General features: G+C 30.2%; 1 long non-coding RNA gene across 1 annotated transcript; it reads right to left on the reverse strand.

Moving 5' to 3' along the window:
* Positions 1-5727: 5727 nt before the first annotated feature.
* On the reverse strand, positions 5728-6032 carry LOC121232266 (uncharacterized). Its single transcript, XR_005930623.1, has 2 exons — positions 5832-6032; positions 5728-5763 (listed from the first exon to the last, which is right to left on the reverse strand). It is a non-coding gene; the product is annotated as an uncharacterized lncRNA (long non-coding RNA).
* Positions 6033-14861: the final 8829 nt, after the last annotated feature.

The raw sequence follows: 14861 nt of genomic DNA on the forward strand, positions 1-14861 counted from the left end.
CTTGATGTGTTTGGGACATTTTCCCTATTAGACCCTTGCCTTTTAAACGCATTCTATTTCAATCCCCGGCGCCCCTTTTATTATTTACGATTTATACCCTACATTTTAATCCATTTCCAGCTCGATCCTTAACCTTTTAAAATTAAACCGTTTTATATATTCTGCTTGTTTATTATTTATATATATATTTTATTTTAAACAATTTTATATATACTATTATCTTAGTTTTTTTTACATATTAGTTCTTTTCAACTATTTCATGCTTTATTTATTTTAAAATCATTTTGTAATATTCATTTCAAATTGTTTTATTATACATTGTTTTAAGTTATTTTATACTTTTATCTTAAGTTTTTCGCATAAGTTATTTTAAACTCCTTTACATATTATTTATTTTAAATATTTTTATATGTTATTTTACTTTAAACTTTTGATATGCAATCTTTTTTTTTATATGTCGTTTAGTTATACCATTTTATATGTAAATTTCTTTCAAATACTTTTTTATTATTTGTTATAAACCTTTTATTATTATGTATTTTAAGATTTCATGTATTATTCATATTAAATTATTTTATGCACATTTTTCATATACTGTTTGTTGTGAATTTATTTTATTTCAAAGCCTTTTATATGTTAGTTTGATTTGTTTTATTTTAAGTTGCTCCAGATATTACTTTATTATTTTGAATACTAATGATTTTTAAATTACTTTATATTATTTATTTTAAATTGCTCTTATAGTATCTATTCTAAACCTTTATATATATATATATATTATGTATTTAAAATATTCTTATTATTTGTTTTAAGTAGTTTATATTATGATTTCATTTCTATGTTTATTAAAGATGATATTAAAAGTAATGTACGTCGTGTGAATATTGTCATTACATGTTATTGAAATTATTTATTTAGCATCCTCATATTGTTGACATTCATTAACTTTGCATTTGATTCGTGTTTTATTATTCAATGCTCTATATTATATTTTTTGTTTTATTCCATTTAAATCGCATCGTGTATGAAGTTCAAACGTATTCATCCAATATAGGTCGTTTCGTTTTTAGTTTAAACCAAATAAATACACATCGTTTTAAATTTCATATTTGCTATTATGTCATGAAAAGAAAATTCTCTAAAGTAAAAACAATATTCCGTATTTGGAAATTCGAGAAATCGTGCCCTACGTGTTGGGTTTCGATTTATCATTTGACCGAATAAACGGATATCCTTTTTAAAAATTTCAATGCATGAGTTTTGGAAATCATAAGATGATTTTGGGTATCGAAGGTTGGAAGTGTCGTGTCCTACATGTTGGATGTGATATTTTACTCCTTCGAAACAAGAGAATCTTAATATCTACTTCAAGTTAGCTAAACACTCATAAAAAGGGATCGTATTTCAAAATTTATTTTAAATCTTTTCAATTTTCGATATTAAGGCATTAATTAATCAATTACGTACCAATTTTGGACGTTACGAGGGTGCTAATCCTTCCTCGTACGTAATCGACTCCCGAACCCATTTTCTCAAATTTCGCAGGCCAAAATCGTTGTTTTAGTAAACCAAAACGTTTTATTAAAATGACCAAACTTCTTGGTGATTCGATCACACCTAAACAAAAAAGATTGGTGGCGACTCCCAATTTTCGTTTCCATTTTCAAAACCAAAGTCGATCCCCGTTTTTGTCAAAAAAATGGTTTCGACAATTATTATATTATTATTATTTATTATTATATTTATATAATATTATTGATAGGTACTTTTAACATTATTATTTCTAATACGTAAATGCTATGTAAATATTTTAATACTATATTATGTATGTATTTTTCAACGCCATATTATGTATATATTTTTAATGCTATGTATACACTTTGTAATATTATTATTATGTATATATTTTAATATCATTAGTTATACATTTTTGTACTATTTCATATATATATTTTTCTATATTATCCTTATTATTAGTATTAATATTAGTGCTTTTTATCATATGTATATATACTCTCAATATTATATTTTTATATGTATACTCTTAATACCATATTATTCTTATTATTTTCACTATTATTACTTACTTTTAATATTATTGTTATTATCTACATATATGTATAGATATTTTCATGTACTTATTATAAATGTATCATTTTCTTATTTTATTATTATGTACATACATTTTTCAATATTTATTTTATATATATATGTATATATTATGTATATATTTTAACATTACAAGTTATATTTTTACTATCTTAGGTATATACTTCAAACACTATATATAATATATTTATAACACTATTACTATTTATATATATTTTACGTACATACTCTTAATATCATTATTATGTATATATATTCATTATTTTTTTTTCGTGTTTGATACTATTATTACGTTTAATATATCGCATGCATTGTCATTGTTTTTAATATTATTGTCGTATTTATTATGTGCTTTGATGTATTTCTAACTCTTATTTTTCGTTTCCCGCCCATTTTATATCGTCTCGCTGTTCACCGTTTTAAAGATGTTTATTCATGTTTTTTAATTTAAACAAGGCAACGTACCGATTTAACATTAAGTCATCGATTTCATCGCTATGTTGGGTGAACATCAATCGATTCGTGTTAAAACGGTATGTCCTTCTCAAAAATCAAAAAAATTAAAAATTCTCATGTTTCAACCGGATCACGATGAAATGTTACATTGAACTCGCATTTTTGAAATTTGAGGCAACACATGTTTAATAAGATACCAATTTCGGGCGTTACGAGGGTGCTAATACCTTCCTCGTGCGTAACCGACTCCCGAACCCCAATTTTTCTCTGAATTTTGACGTAGACCTAAACTCGGCCTTTTTGTTATCCCAAAATAAATTTTTCTTTGAAAAAGAGGATTCATTAGGTGTCCGATCACACCTAAGGAAAAAGATCGGTGGCGACTCCCCTTTTTAATAAAATCGCAAGTCGATTTTCAAATTTTCAATAAATCGCCTCAATTAGCGACCGAAAACAAAAATTTACGTCACTACAGATTTGTCTTATGTTGCTAGTATCTTAAGCTTCCAATGTGCAAATTTAGCTTCCATCTTGTCCATCACAAGTTGAAATATTTCCTTTTTCTCTTGTATGCTATTAAGGTCCACTCCAAGACAGCTTCTAGGTTTATTGGTTGCTTTGACCTTTAGGGTTTTATATATTGAACATCCTTTTGAACTGGGATAATAATTTTTGCACAAGTAAATGTTACACTTATCATAATTAATTCTAAGACCTCACATTAAGTTTATCAAAGCTATTATGTCCCACCTTCGTTCTTTGGATTTCCCTTTTTCCTATTAGCACTCATCATGAATGCAAGAGGAATGTTTTAGCATAAGATAAACAAATAAGGTGACAAGAGATCACGTTATCTAGTTCCTCTTGTAAGATTGAAAGGTTCTATTGGCTCTCCTTTCAGAAGGATCCGGTGGCTTACTGTGGTGATTCACGTCATGATGAGCTATTAATACAATGATCATTGAATCATATTATCTCGAGATCACATTGAAGGAAGGGAGGTCCAACTTATCCTATCATAAGCTACGCTGAGGACCCGTTTGCCTTTACTTTTACAGTTAATATCTTGAATGATTTCAACACTAACTAACATATTGTCATTGATATGTCTATTGCTCACAAAGGCATATTGTAAAGGATTAATGAGTTTCCCTAAAACTAGTTCAAGCCTGTTCACTGAAGTCTTAGCGATAATTTTGTAGATGACATTGCAAGGACTAATGGGTCTATGAGCTTCTACGGATTCTAGATTGAGCTTATTGGAAATCTAAGGCATTATAGCTCCTATTGAGCAAAGCTTTGCCTCAAGACTTATTGTTTGCCTATGTAAATTCAGCTATGTTGTTCTTTCTGCCTATGAAAATTTTCTAACTTGGCTCCCCTTGAGTTGATATAATTGCCTCTTTAGACCTTTAAACTTTTGTAAAATTTAGTCCCCGCTATAAAATTTTTGTCTTCACATCTTACCCACAATAGTATGTCACACTAAACTCATACCTACTTTCAACTATTTCCCACTTTGGGTTCACATTGTTGAAATATCCTGTTCCTAATTTTGTCAAAATATCTTGGTTGCGTTCACGTTGTTCAAATATTCTTTGACTATTATCAACAAAAAAATATTTTTTTTACGATTTTTTATACAATATTTAAAATTATTTATAGTCCAACTTTTAAACAAGAGAATAATGTGTTCACTACAGGAGAATAGACTTTTAGCGGCGATTTTTTTAGCCTTTAGCGGCGCTTTTAGGCGCCACTAAAACTTTTAGCGGCGTTTTAGAAATCGCCACAAAAAACGCCGCTATAAGTAACGCCACAAAAATTTGTGGCATTTATTGGAAAAAAACGCCGCTAAAGGTCAAGGCTTTTAGCGGCGTTTGTGGGAAAAACGCCGCTAAAGGCTTTTAGCGGCGTTTGTGGGGAAAGTGCCGCTAAAGGTCAAGGCTTTTAGCGGAGTTTGTGGGAAAAGCGCCGCTAACGGTCAAGGCTTTTAGCGGCGCTTTTTCTACAAATGCCGCTAATTTTGGCAGATTTGTAATATTTTTTTTCACCAATATCCAGCCCTTCCTGCATTAAAATCCAACCAAATACAACAAATATAATATAAAATGCAGCCAAAAACAGCAAATTTAACATAAAAATACAACCAAAAACATTAATTCTAAATGATACTTCAAATTTAACTAAAGATATATGATATAATTAATAAATAAAGTATAATTTAAAACATTTTTACAATAATGTTAAACGTGACAAAACTTAAAAACATTCTTACAATAAGAAAACTAATGTCTAAAACGGCGGCTTTGGCGATTGCTGAAACATATGCATCATCTGCTGAAGCTGTAGCTGGAGGTCATCGTACTTTTTGCTCTGTTCTGCTACCATCGCTCGTGCCTCTGCCTCTCTCACTGCAGCCGCTGCCTCCCTCTCTGCTGCCTCCGCTCTAAGTTGTTGCTGGAGTTCTTCATATTTTCGTTGAACCTCGGCAATTTGCTCAACCGTGTTCGCTTGCATCTGAGCTGTCTGGTCCCTTAACCTCTGAACTTCAGCTTGAGCTTGGCTTCCGGAAGGCATGTATTGCTGGGAGCCGAATCCAAAATATTGGGTCGGGGTAACACCAGATCCTTGAAATCGAACCCGACCGTACCTTTCAGGACCCAAAACTTTAGTGATAATTCTGTTATCAATGTTCTCAAGATTAACAGAACTATCACTCGAAGCAATCGCTTCATATTCCGCCTTCTTCTCCTTTAGTTTCTCCTAAAAAATCAATTAAATAGTTAGAAACGAAATATATAATAAAAAGAAATGCAACATAACTTAACATTATTTAAAACTACTAATGATGAATTGAATTAAACAATTATAATTAAAGATTATAAATATTTAGAATAAATCAAATATTATTAAGTGAATATACCATAATTTCTCCAGCTTCGGATGTCATAGGAGATCCATCTTTCTTCCTATGCGTAATCTCAAAAAGCTGAAGGCGTCCACCTTTTTGTCCGGATTTGACTTCCTACAATATAGTAGTAAGAATATTATTTAATAATAGAAAGTTATTAATATTTGAAAGAATTAATAAATTCATAATACCTTGGCCTCAGCTACAGAAGCAAAACTTCTCGACCCTGCCGTGTGCGTGAATTTTTGTTTTTGCCTGCTGCTTGTTCCAACTCGCTCACGGTCCTACATAATAAAATTATTATTACGTATATAGTAAACACTATATATAAGAGTTTGGAAATACGCAATACCTCTCATTTCTTTGAATTCCAAAATCTAACCGCATCTTCCCATTGATACCTCAGCATTCCTGGCGGAACATTTCTCAGTTTTTCCTCGAGGCTTATGTCTTTCTTAAAATATTGTTTCTTTAAAGTGCTTTTATTGTCTCTCCATCTTTTACCTAATGCCTTCTTGATATAATCATCGGAGACTTCTAAAGCAAATCACTCCTAAAAAAACATAAGTTTAGAATGTAAATATAAATGAAACTTAAACCAAAGTATTATAAATTGCATTTACATTTTGTTACCTTAATATTAGCGAGAGCCTGGTTTTTGTTGCTATCAGGCATGTGATGCCATGATTCGTAGTTGATGGGCAACATATTTGCATTCCGTGCTAAAATGCCCAAATAGCCTGCTAAAAGTCGAGCTTCAGATCCAACAGGCTGACCATGAGTATTTCTACTTAATTTAACACGCTCGACAGGATCTAAGTCGTATAAATCTCTAAGTAGCGTACGTCCTCGAACTCTGCGCGTCCCACCACTTTCAGCTGAAAAATGATATACTATTATTATATTAAAATTGAGAAATAATTCAATAATAAAAGTCAACACATGTAAAATGAACATAACATTACTTTGAAATTTTTCAGGCTCATCAAGTGTCTCCGGCACATTCGAAGATCCAACAACTGTCTGCTGTTCACTATTTCTTTCTTCCGAATTTGGAGTATTCTGGACAATACTTAAATCTCATACTCTTCTTCTATGCATTTTTCCTGCAATACACATAAAATAATTAAAGTTTTAGTAACAAATTACAACAATAGTAGTACATATAAAATAGTTAAATTATATAACATGACAAAGATTAAAATTATAATATTACATATAATTAAAAAATTGTAAAATCTTACTACATCATTATTCGTAAATATCTTCATCCACATCATGTCGAACCCATTGATGTTGTGTATTAGTACTAGGGATATTTTCATCTAAGTTTTGTTCTGGAAAAGGTAATGTTTCTGATCTTTCGACGATGTCATCTCTACTTCCATTACCCATTTCAAACAAGTCTCTAGGGGTGTTCCGGAGTACAACATACCAACCCTCATCAGTTGGATCTTTCGAATAAAAAACTTGTTTCACTTGAGAGGAAAATACATATGGCTCGTCTATCAATTGTTGTCCAATGTGAATCAAGCGAGAGAAATTCAACATTGTAAAACCAAATTGATCTTCTTTAATTCCTCGAGCAGTATTAACATCAGCCCAATCACACCGCAATAAGACAACTTTCCATCTGCCATAGTAATCCAACTCAATAATGTCGGTAAGAAGTCCGTAATACTCCACATTACCCTCAACCGGATTACTGTCCCTAGCACTAGCATAACTTGTAATTGAAGAATTAACAACAACTCCACAATTTTGAGTTCTCCTCATTCTCTCACGATACTTTGTATGAAATCTGTATCCATTGATGAGGAAGGCACTATATCTTTTTATTATTCTGTTTGGACCTTGGGAAAGCCATTTAACTTCGTCATTGACGTCCTTTCCACTCCAAACCTATTGAATCAAAAGTAAATTGAATAATTAACTAAATTTCGGGATTATATGTAACTTATTAACTTTAGTTACATACCGTTTGACTTAACCATTCATGAAAAGATTCTGTGAATAACTTATTAATCTCTCGATGTTGCAATCTTCAAGAGCGTGCACGAGATCTCAAAATTTGTTTGTACTCACTATGTTAAAAACAAGTGTAATTGGTTAGAAGATAAACAAATCAAAACGACAAATATGTGAGGAAATTTTAGAACTTACTTGCGTAACGATTCAACTAAATCGTGGTGAAAAAGTACATATCGATGTGCTTGTATCCATGATATATCATCTAATTCTGCAATTTCAACTTTGCCGATTGGTTCTCCATAACTTTGGAATAAATAAGTTTCGGCCAAGTTATGATCATTGAGCCCAGCATTTCTATTTGGTCTATTCAATCGTGTTTCAACATCTTCTAAATATCTAGAACAGAATGTCATGCACTCCTCTGCCAAGTAGCCTTCAGCAATTGATCCTTCTGGATAACGCTTATTGCGACAATAAGATTTCAATTTGCTTAGGAACCTAAACACGATATACAATATTTATCAAAAGTTGTAACTAAATGTATAGACACGAATAAATAAATACTTGACAAATAAATTAGCACATTTCTATTGGATACATCTATTGATAAAAAACCGGTCCACCAAGTATTGCTTTGTGAGGGAGATGGATTACCAAGTGCACCATAATAGTGAAGAAGGAAGGTGGAAAGATCTTCTCCAAATTGCATAAAGTCAAAGCAGCTCGATCTTGTACTTTCTTAAGTTTTTCAACATCCAAAACTTTGCCACAAATAGCTTTCATTATATTGGATAGTTCAATTATACAGGACGTCACATTTTTTGACATGCAGCACCGTAAAGCAACTGGGAGTAAATCTTGCATCAAGATGTGGTAATCATGTGATTTTAATGAATATAATCTTCGATCTTTAAGACTCACACATCGAGATATATTTGACGCATACGCATCTGGGACCTTTATATCCTTCAACACCATACAAAACACCTCTTTCTCTTCCTTTGACATTGAAAAAATAGAAGGCGGCAACCGATATTTCCAATTCCAAGAAGACACGCACCTTTGAGGAAACACTTAAAAAATCCCACACTTCATGTTGTTCAGCCACATTGGGTATAGACAACAGATCCTGTAAAGAGGTGGCTTAGTTAAAGAAACAAGTTCAAAAGTAACCATCCTAAAAAAATGAAAAACTAGGACATAAATTACTTGCAGATATTTGTCAAGATGAATGCACCGCTAATGAACAAAAGCATCCTCTTTGGGGGGCAAATGTAATGAATAATTGGGAATTTCTTTTAGATGTCGATGCAACCGTTCAAAATTTCTGTATCTGCAATTTAAAAAGAGAGAGAGAAGATTAACTATTAAAGAAGAAAAAATCAAATTCTCATAGCTTTATTTTTTCCTCTTGAGATCAATACATTGCGGTTTAAACTTTGGCACATAACAGGGACACTGTCCAGCAAAATAGCTTTGGCACATAAAATATCTTAAATATGCAAACATTTCGACCTTTTTCTTTTTTTTTCCAAAACCTACTTAAACATACACTAAACACACCTATTGAAAAAATGTAAAGCCTTTGCCAATCAACAAAACTAACAAATAAACATATGATAGGGAGAAAGCACCTACTGATTCAAAATAAACAAACCTTAAACATGCATATCATATGTCTATATTTATTGTTCACTCAACTAAATCTCAATCATTTTTATTAACAGGTATGGATTTGAACCAATAGAAAAAGAGCAACTATGTTTTCAATGGAAATTGAAAGGTAACCATGGGTTTTGAAATTAGATGCTCCACTCAAAGTTGGGGACCAATAGTGATATTCCAACAGAAAGATACCACATGTTTATTCATTGTTGAAGCTAAGAAATTCTAACTGGAACTACTCCACATTTAAATTAGGCACAAACCTCCCTAGCAATTTCTGAATTAGTACACATGTTCCGAAATAGGAAACACGAGCAACTCAATTCAGTAAAACTAATGTTCCTACTATATTAGTTTATTAGTATAAAATTTTTGGGTAAAACAAATAATTCACAAAATTCACAAACTTCAGAATTTATGTATTTAGAATTATGTATTTATATAAACACAAAAACAATTCATATAAGTTCAATCACGAAGACGACATCCAAACCTAACTAAGTTATAGAACACACACACAGATAAATATATATATATAACTCCTATTAAGCTTTCCAAGAACAAGATTCAAATTTTCAAATTCCAGTTTTCCAGCAGGAGCTATTAAAAGAAAATACAACTCCACTTAGTACAAAACTGAATCAAGCAACACAAACCCAGATAAGAAACTTGAATGAACTTAGAATATAACATAGCAAATAACGAAAAGAACCAGTCAAATTGAAATCTGAAGCAGAAAAGAAATATGCTTTTCCGTTGAACCCAAAAATTATCGAGGAGATGAGCAGAGAAGAACTTACAGGTGTAAACGAAAAAGGCAAAAGGGATAGTTAGAAACCTAAATCCAACGCCTACAGGACACTTGACACTTCAAATACCGATCATTAATATAGAAGAAACAAACTTTGAAAATCATTAATCGAAGAAATAGGTCTTTAGTATATCAAGCAAAATGGGTGTAAACATACAGAGCACATAAAATAAAGCATACATTGTTTAACATCAAGATCAGTTGAAAATGCAGCAAAGACAACAAAGAAGCCGAAAGAAGAAAAATTAAGGCATACCCAGATCTTCCTTTCAGCAAAGATTTCTGGGTGTTTATTTTCTCCCTCAGATCTAAACCTTTGATACTTGCAGAGAGCAATTTTGTGAGAGTGAGAGAAGCTTAAAATTAGATACAGAGGGGAGGAGTGGGAAATGCAGAGTGTGGGAAATTTAGGGTTTAGGGGCAATTTCGATTTAGGGGAGAAAGAAATTTTAATTTGGGGAAATTTAGGGGTTTCGGGTATGAAAAGCATGAAAAGGATGAAACAAAAACGGCGCCGTTTTGCTAAAGATAACCACTTCACTAAATCACACTTGGAACGACGTCGTTTCAATTAAACATTTAGTGGCGTTTTACAAAAGCGTGCTATTTCTCAGTCTTTGCGGCGTTTTTTACGAAAGCGCCACTAATTCTCTATTTTTTAGTGGCGTTTTTGTAAAAACGCCGCTAATGCCTCTGCACACAAATCATAAAACGACTTCGTTTTGCCTGATTTGAACTTTTTTTGCGGCATTTTTTACAAAAACGCCACTAATGCATTTAAATTTTAATAGTTTAATTATTTCTTAAATTCCTTTTAAACTAATTTTGTTTACTTTCAAACAATATATCTAATTTGAAAAAAATTAAATTATATTGAATAATTATTATTTAAATTTTAGGTAAATAATTTCTAATAATTATTTAAAACATGAAATGAATTCAAATAAAAAATATATATATATATTCAAAACCATTTATGATAAAAATGAACTTGACAACCTTGAGAAAAAATGAAAATTTTTAAAACATTGGGTTTTTATTAAGAATATTTTTAACTAGGTGTGACCAATACTTATAAAATTAAATTTCATAAAATAAAATTTTAAAAAAATTCTTTTAAGAGATCATTATTATCTGCATCTTAAAATTAAAGTAAGACGAGTTTAATTTCGAGAGTCCATTACATGCAAAGAAAGTTATAGCATCTTGTAATACTCTGAAATTGATACATTATTAAACACATATTATTTTTTAGATTTTGAAATTATAAATTCAATTTCAATATTTAATCATGAGGCTATAAATTTTAAAGCGCTCATGAATTTTATAATTAGAATTTAATTTAAAAAATAAAAATACTAATTTTATTTTATTTTATTTTTAAAATTGATTCAAGTTTAAGAATTTCATGTTAACATTTCGTACTCAATAATTTTATGAACCACCTCATCAAATTTCATATAATACTAAATCCATGCGTAATTATCTGGGAATATAAACATATACATCGTAAATACATGTATAAACATGAGATCAAGTATTTAATTAAACCACACTACGAGCACTCCAAAACCTAGATTCAACCAAAACATCATTTAATCAATTAACCCTTAAACCCTAACACTAACCCTTATAACCTTAAACATTAAGACCCTAAACCCTAATTAAATACTTTAAAATAGTAACAAACCCCAAACAACAAACTAATTTAAAACACTATACCCCAAATCCAAGATAACAAACCCGACCCATACCATTAACTTAATATATATACTATACCATTGAACCGGCCTAAACCATAAACTTAAAATATATTCTACCATTGAACCCTAAACCATAGGCTTTAAACCTTAAATATTAAACCCTAAATCTAAAATAAATTTAATCAATATTAAGTACTGCTTCCACAATTTATTATAAACATAAGCTTTTACATTAATATCTATATATATACACATCAACATCCATATGATTTTTTGGGGGGGGGTTTAGGGTTTTGGAGTTTATGGATTAGTGTTTATGTTTTATGTTTTAAAATTTAGGGTTTAGGGTTTAATGTTTAAGATTTAAGGGTTTACAGAAAGCCATACAACGTCGATTTTAATAGCTTGGTAACTTAAATAAAAATTTGTAAATAGTTTAGTTATCAATTTGTAACTTTTCATAATTAAGTAACAAAAATGAAACTTTCTCATAGCTAAGTGATGAATAGTGTAGTTTATATTTTTTTATAAAGTTAGCTTTAAATACGAAAATAATTAAATCGAATTCAAAATAAAAATAAGAAAATAATATGAAAATTAAATCAGATCAAATCAAAACGAGTGTCGGTTACCCTACTAAAAAAAGCCTTCTAAACTTTTTGCGGCGTTTGGACCAAAAACGCCGCTATTAATCAGTTTTTAGTGGCGTTTTGGATAAAAACGCCACAATTGATCAGTTTTTAGTGGCGTTTTGGATAAAAGCACCACAATTATTCAGTTTTTAGTGGCGTTTGGGATAAAAACGCCGCAATTGATCAGTTTTTAGTGGCGTTTGGGATTAAAACGCCGCTATTGATCAGCTTTTAGTGGCGTTTTGCGAAAAACGCCGCTATTGACCAGTTTTTAGTGGCGTTTTTGCCAAAAACGCCGCTATAGTTTAGCTTTTAGTGGCGTTTCGGACAAACGCCTCTAATGTTTATTATTTGCGGCGTTTTTTGTTAAAACGCCACTAAAAGCGCCGCTAAAAGTCTATTTTCCTGTAGTGGTTTTAACGCACTCAAATTTATGTCATTTTACACTGACAATAATATTAATGTCAATTAAAATAAGACTCAATCTACCATGTTGTCCAAATATTAAGTTCTTACCGTGATGCTATATGCTACCCGAAGGTGGCTTTGGGTTGAAAAATTTCTATGATTTTGAATATTACTTGCATTCTTATACATGTATCACTTATTATTTTGTCATAAAGTTTCGATAAGAATTAATTGAATTTTCACAAAAGAAAATTTTCATGTCAAAACATTTATATATAATAGATTTCGCTTTCACATTTTCTATCAATTTAATTTTTTTAGTTACATTTAACCATTAATTTTTAAAATCTGTCAATTTGCTCTCTTTTTTAATGAAAATACAAACTAAAACATTAATTTCTTTTAATGAAGTTAGCGTGATAATCCACGTACACTTTATATTGGTATGATACTATTTGTCTTATATGACACACCCATAAATATTTTAACATTTTAGTCAGTATTTTTATTAAAAAAGAATCAATTCTGCTTTTTCTAAAAGGTTGATGATTAAATTTAACTATTTTTTAAAAATTAAAATCAAATTTAACTAAAAAAATAAGGACCAAATTGATAAAAATATAATCATTAAAGACTAAATTTATTATTAAATCTATACTAAATCACCAAAGTATTGTTCTAGTTGTTGTTATCACACCACAATTGTTAGAAAGTTCTAAGAGTAAAGTAAAAATTAATACAATATTATTTAATGCAAAATCCTATCTAATATTAGTAAAGTCGAATCTGTGTCGAACAATGTAGACCACTTATGAATGCATGTCCTGTCTTATTCGTAATAATGTAAATATACATGCCCCATGTATGAATGCACTGCACGTCTCAGTCCTATTCACAGGGAAAAAGCTGGACATACTTGCAGAGATTGCAGTAAACAAGTGTGACTTTACATTGCAAAGTATTGCCTTTCCTTACTGAAAATAGAAAATATCATTCGCACTAAACTTATTCCTACTTTAAATTATTTTTAGTTTTGGTATTTACATTGTCGCCAATACAGTAAGACGTGGGTTCGAGTAAGTTGAAGCACATTAATTATCTTCTTATTTATGGGTTAGAGAGAGGTTATCGGTAGTTTTAGGTATAGTGTAAAAAAATATATATGATTAAAACATATAATAAGATTATTACCATAAGGCTATATGCTACCCAAGGACGAAACTACAAGGTTGGTAGGGACCCCGGCCTCTCTAAAATGGAAAATTTTTCATTTAGGCTTTTTAAAATTTTTAAAATTTTAAATTAGTAAAGGTAAAATTGTATATTGGCTCCCCTAAAAATATAAAATTTTGATTTAATCTTTTAAAAATTATAAAATATAGACTATTAAAATAGTAAAATTACATTTTTACTATTGTAAAAATTACAATTTAATTTCAGTCCCTAAAAAAAATTTCTGATTTCATCCCTAATGCTACCATAGATAAGAAGGCTGCCTTGAGTTGTTTATAAGAATTAATTAAGTTTGAGAATTGGTTGATTAATTTTATTTTTTAATGTATGATTCAGTTGTAATTGGACTTATTGATAGTATAAAAAATAAGAGGCTAATATATATAGATGTATCTGAATTTGACAATTTATACTTAGTTGATATTTAAAAATTTTTACAAACCTAATTAGTATATCTAAACTTGAAAACCGTAAATCAACTTGGTACTTGTTTTAGGTACTTGACTAACACCGTTAAAATACATTGACGTGGCACTAACGATCAATATTATGGTGACACATGGTAGCCTTACATTTTTAAAATGTAGGGTTGCTGCGTATTTTAATGATATTAATCAGGTACCTAAATAAATTACCAAGTTGGTTTACAGTTTCTAATTTTAAAAATTTGTTAGGTCCAAAACAAAAGTTGAAGTGCCAAATAGGGATAAGTTGCTAAGGTACCTCCATATTTATTAACCAAAAAATAAGAGATGGACATAGAAGTTTGGTTACACAATTTGAAAACTTCCTATATTTACAAGACCTTATTCAAAGAGTAATCCACTTTACATCTGCTTATATAAGGCGTAATTTCAATTCAACTCATTTACCAAGTTCCAGTCTCGTCACTATAACAAGTATTCTCTTAAATAATCATATAATCAATGATCTTTTTAGCGTAAACTTCTTCAAAAAAT

The sequence above is a fragment of the Gossypium hirsutum genome, chromosome A01 (assembly GCF_007990345.1).
Source record: "Gossypium hirsutum isolate 1008001.06 chromosome A01, Gossypium_hirsutum_v2.1, whole genome shotgun sequence".
Classification (NCBI taxonomy): domain Eukaryota; kingdom Viridiplantae; phylum Streptophyta; class Magnoliopsida; order Malvales; family Malvaceae; genus Gossypium; species Gossypium hirsutum.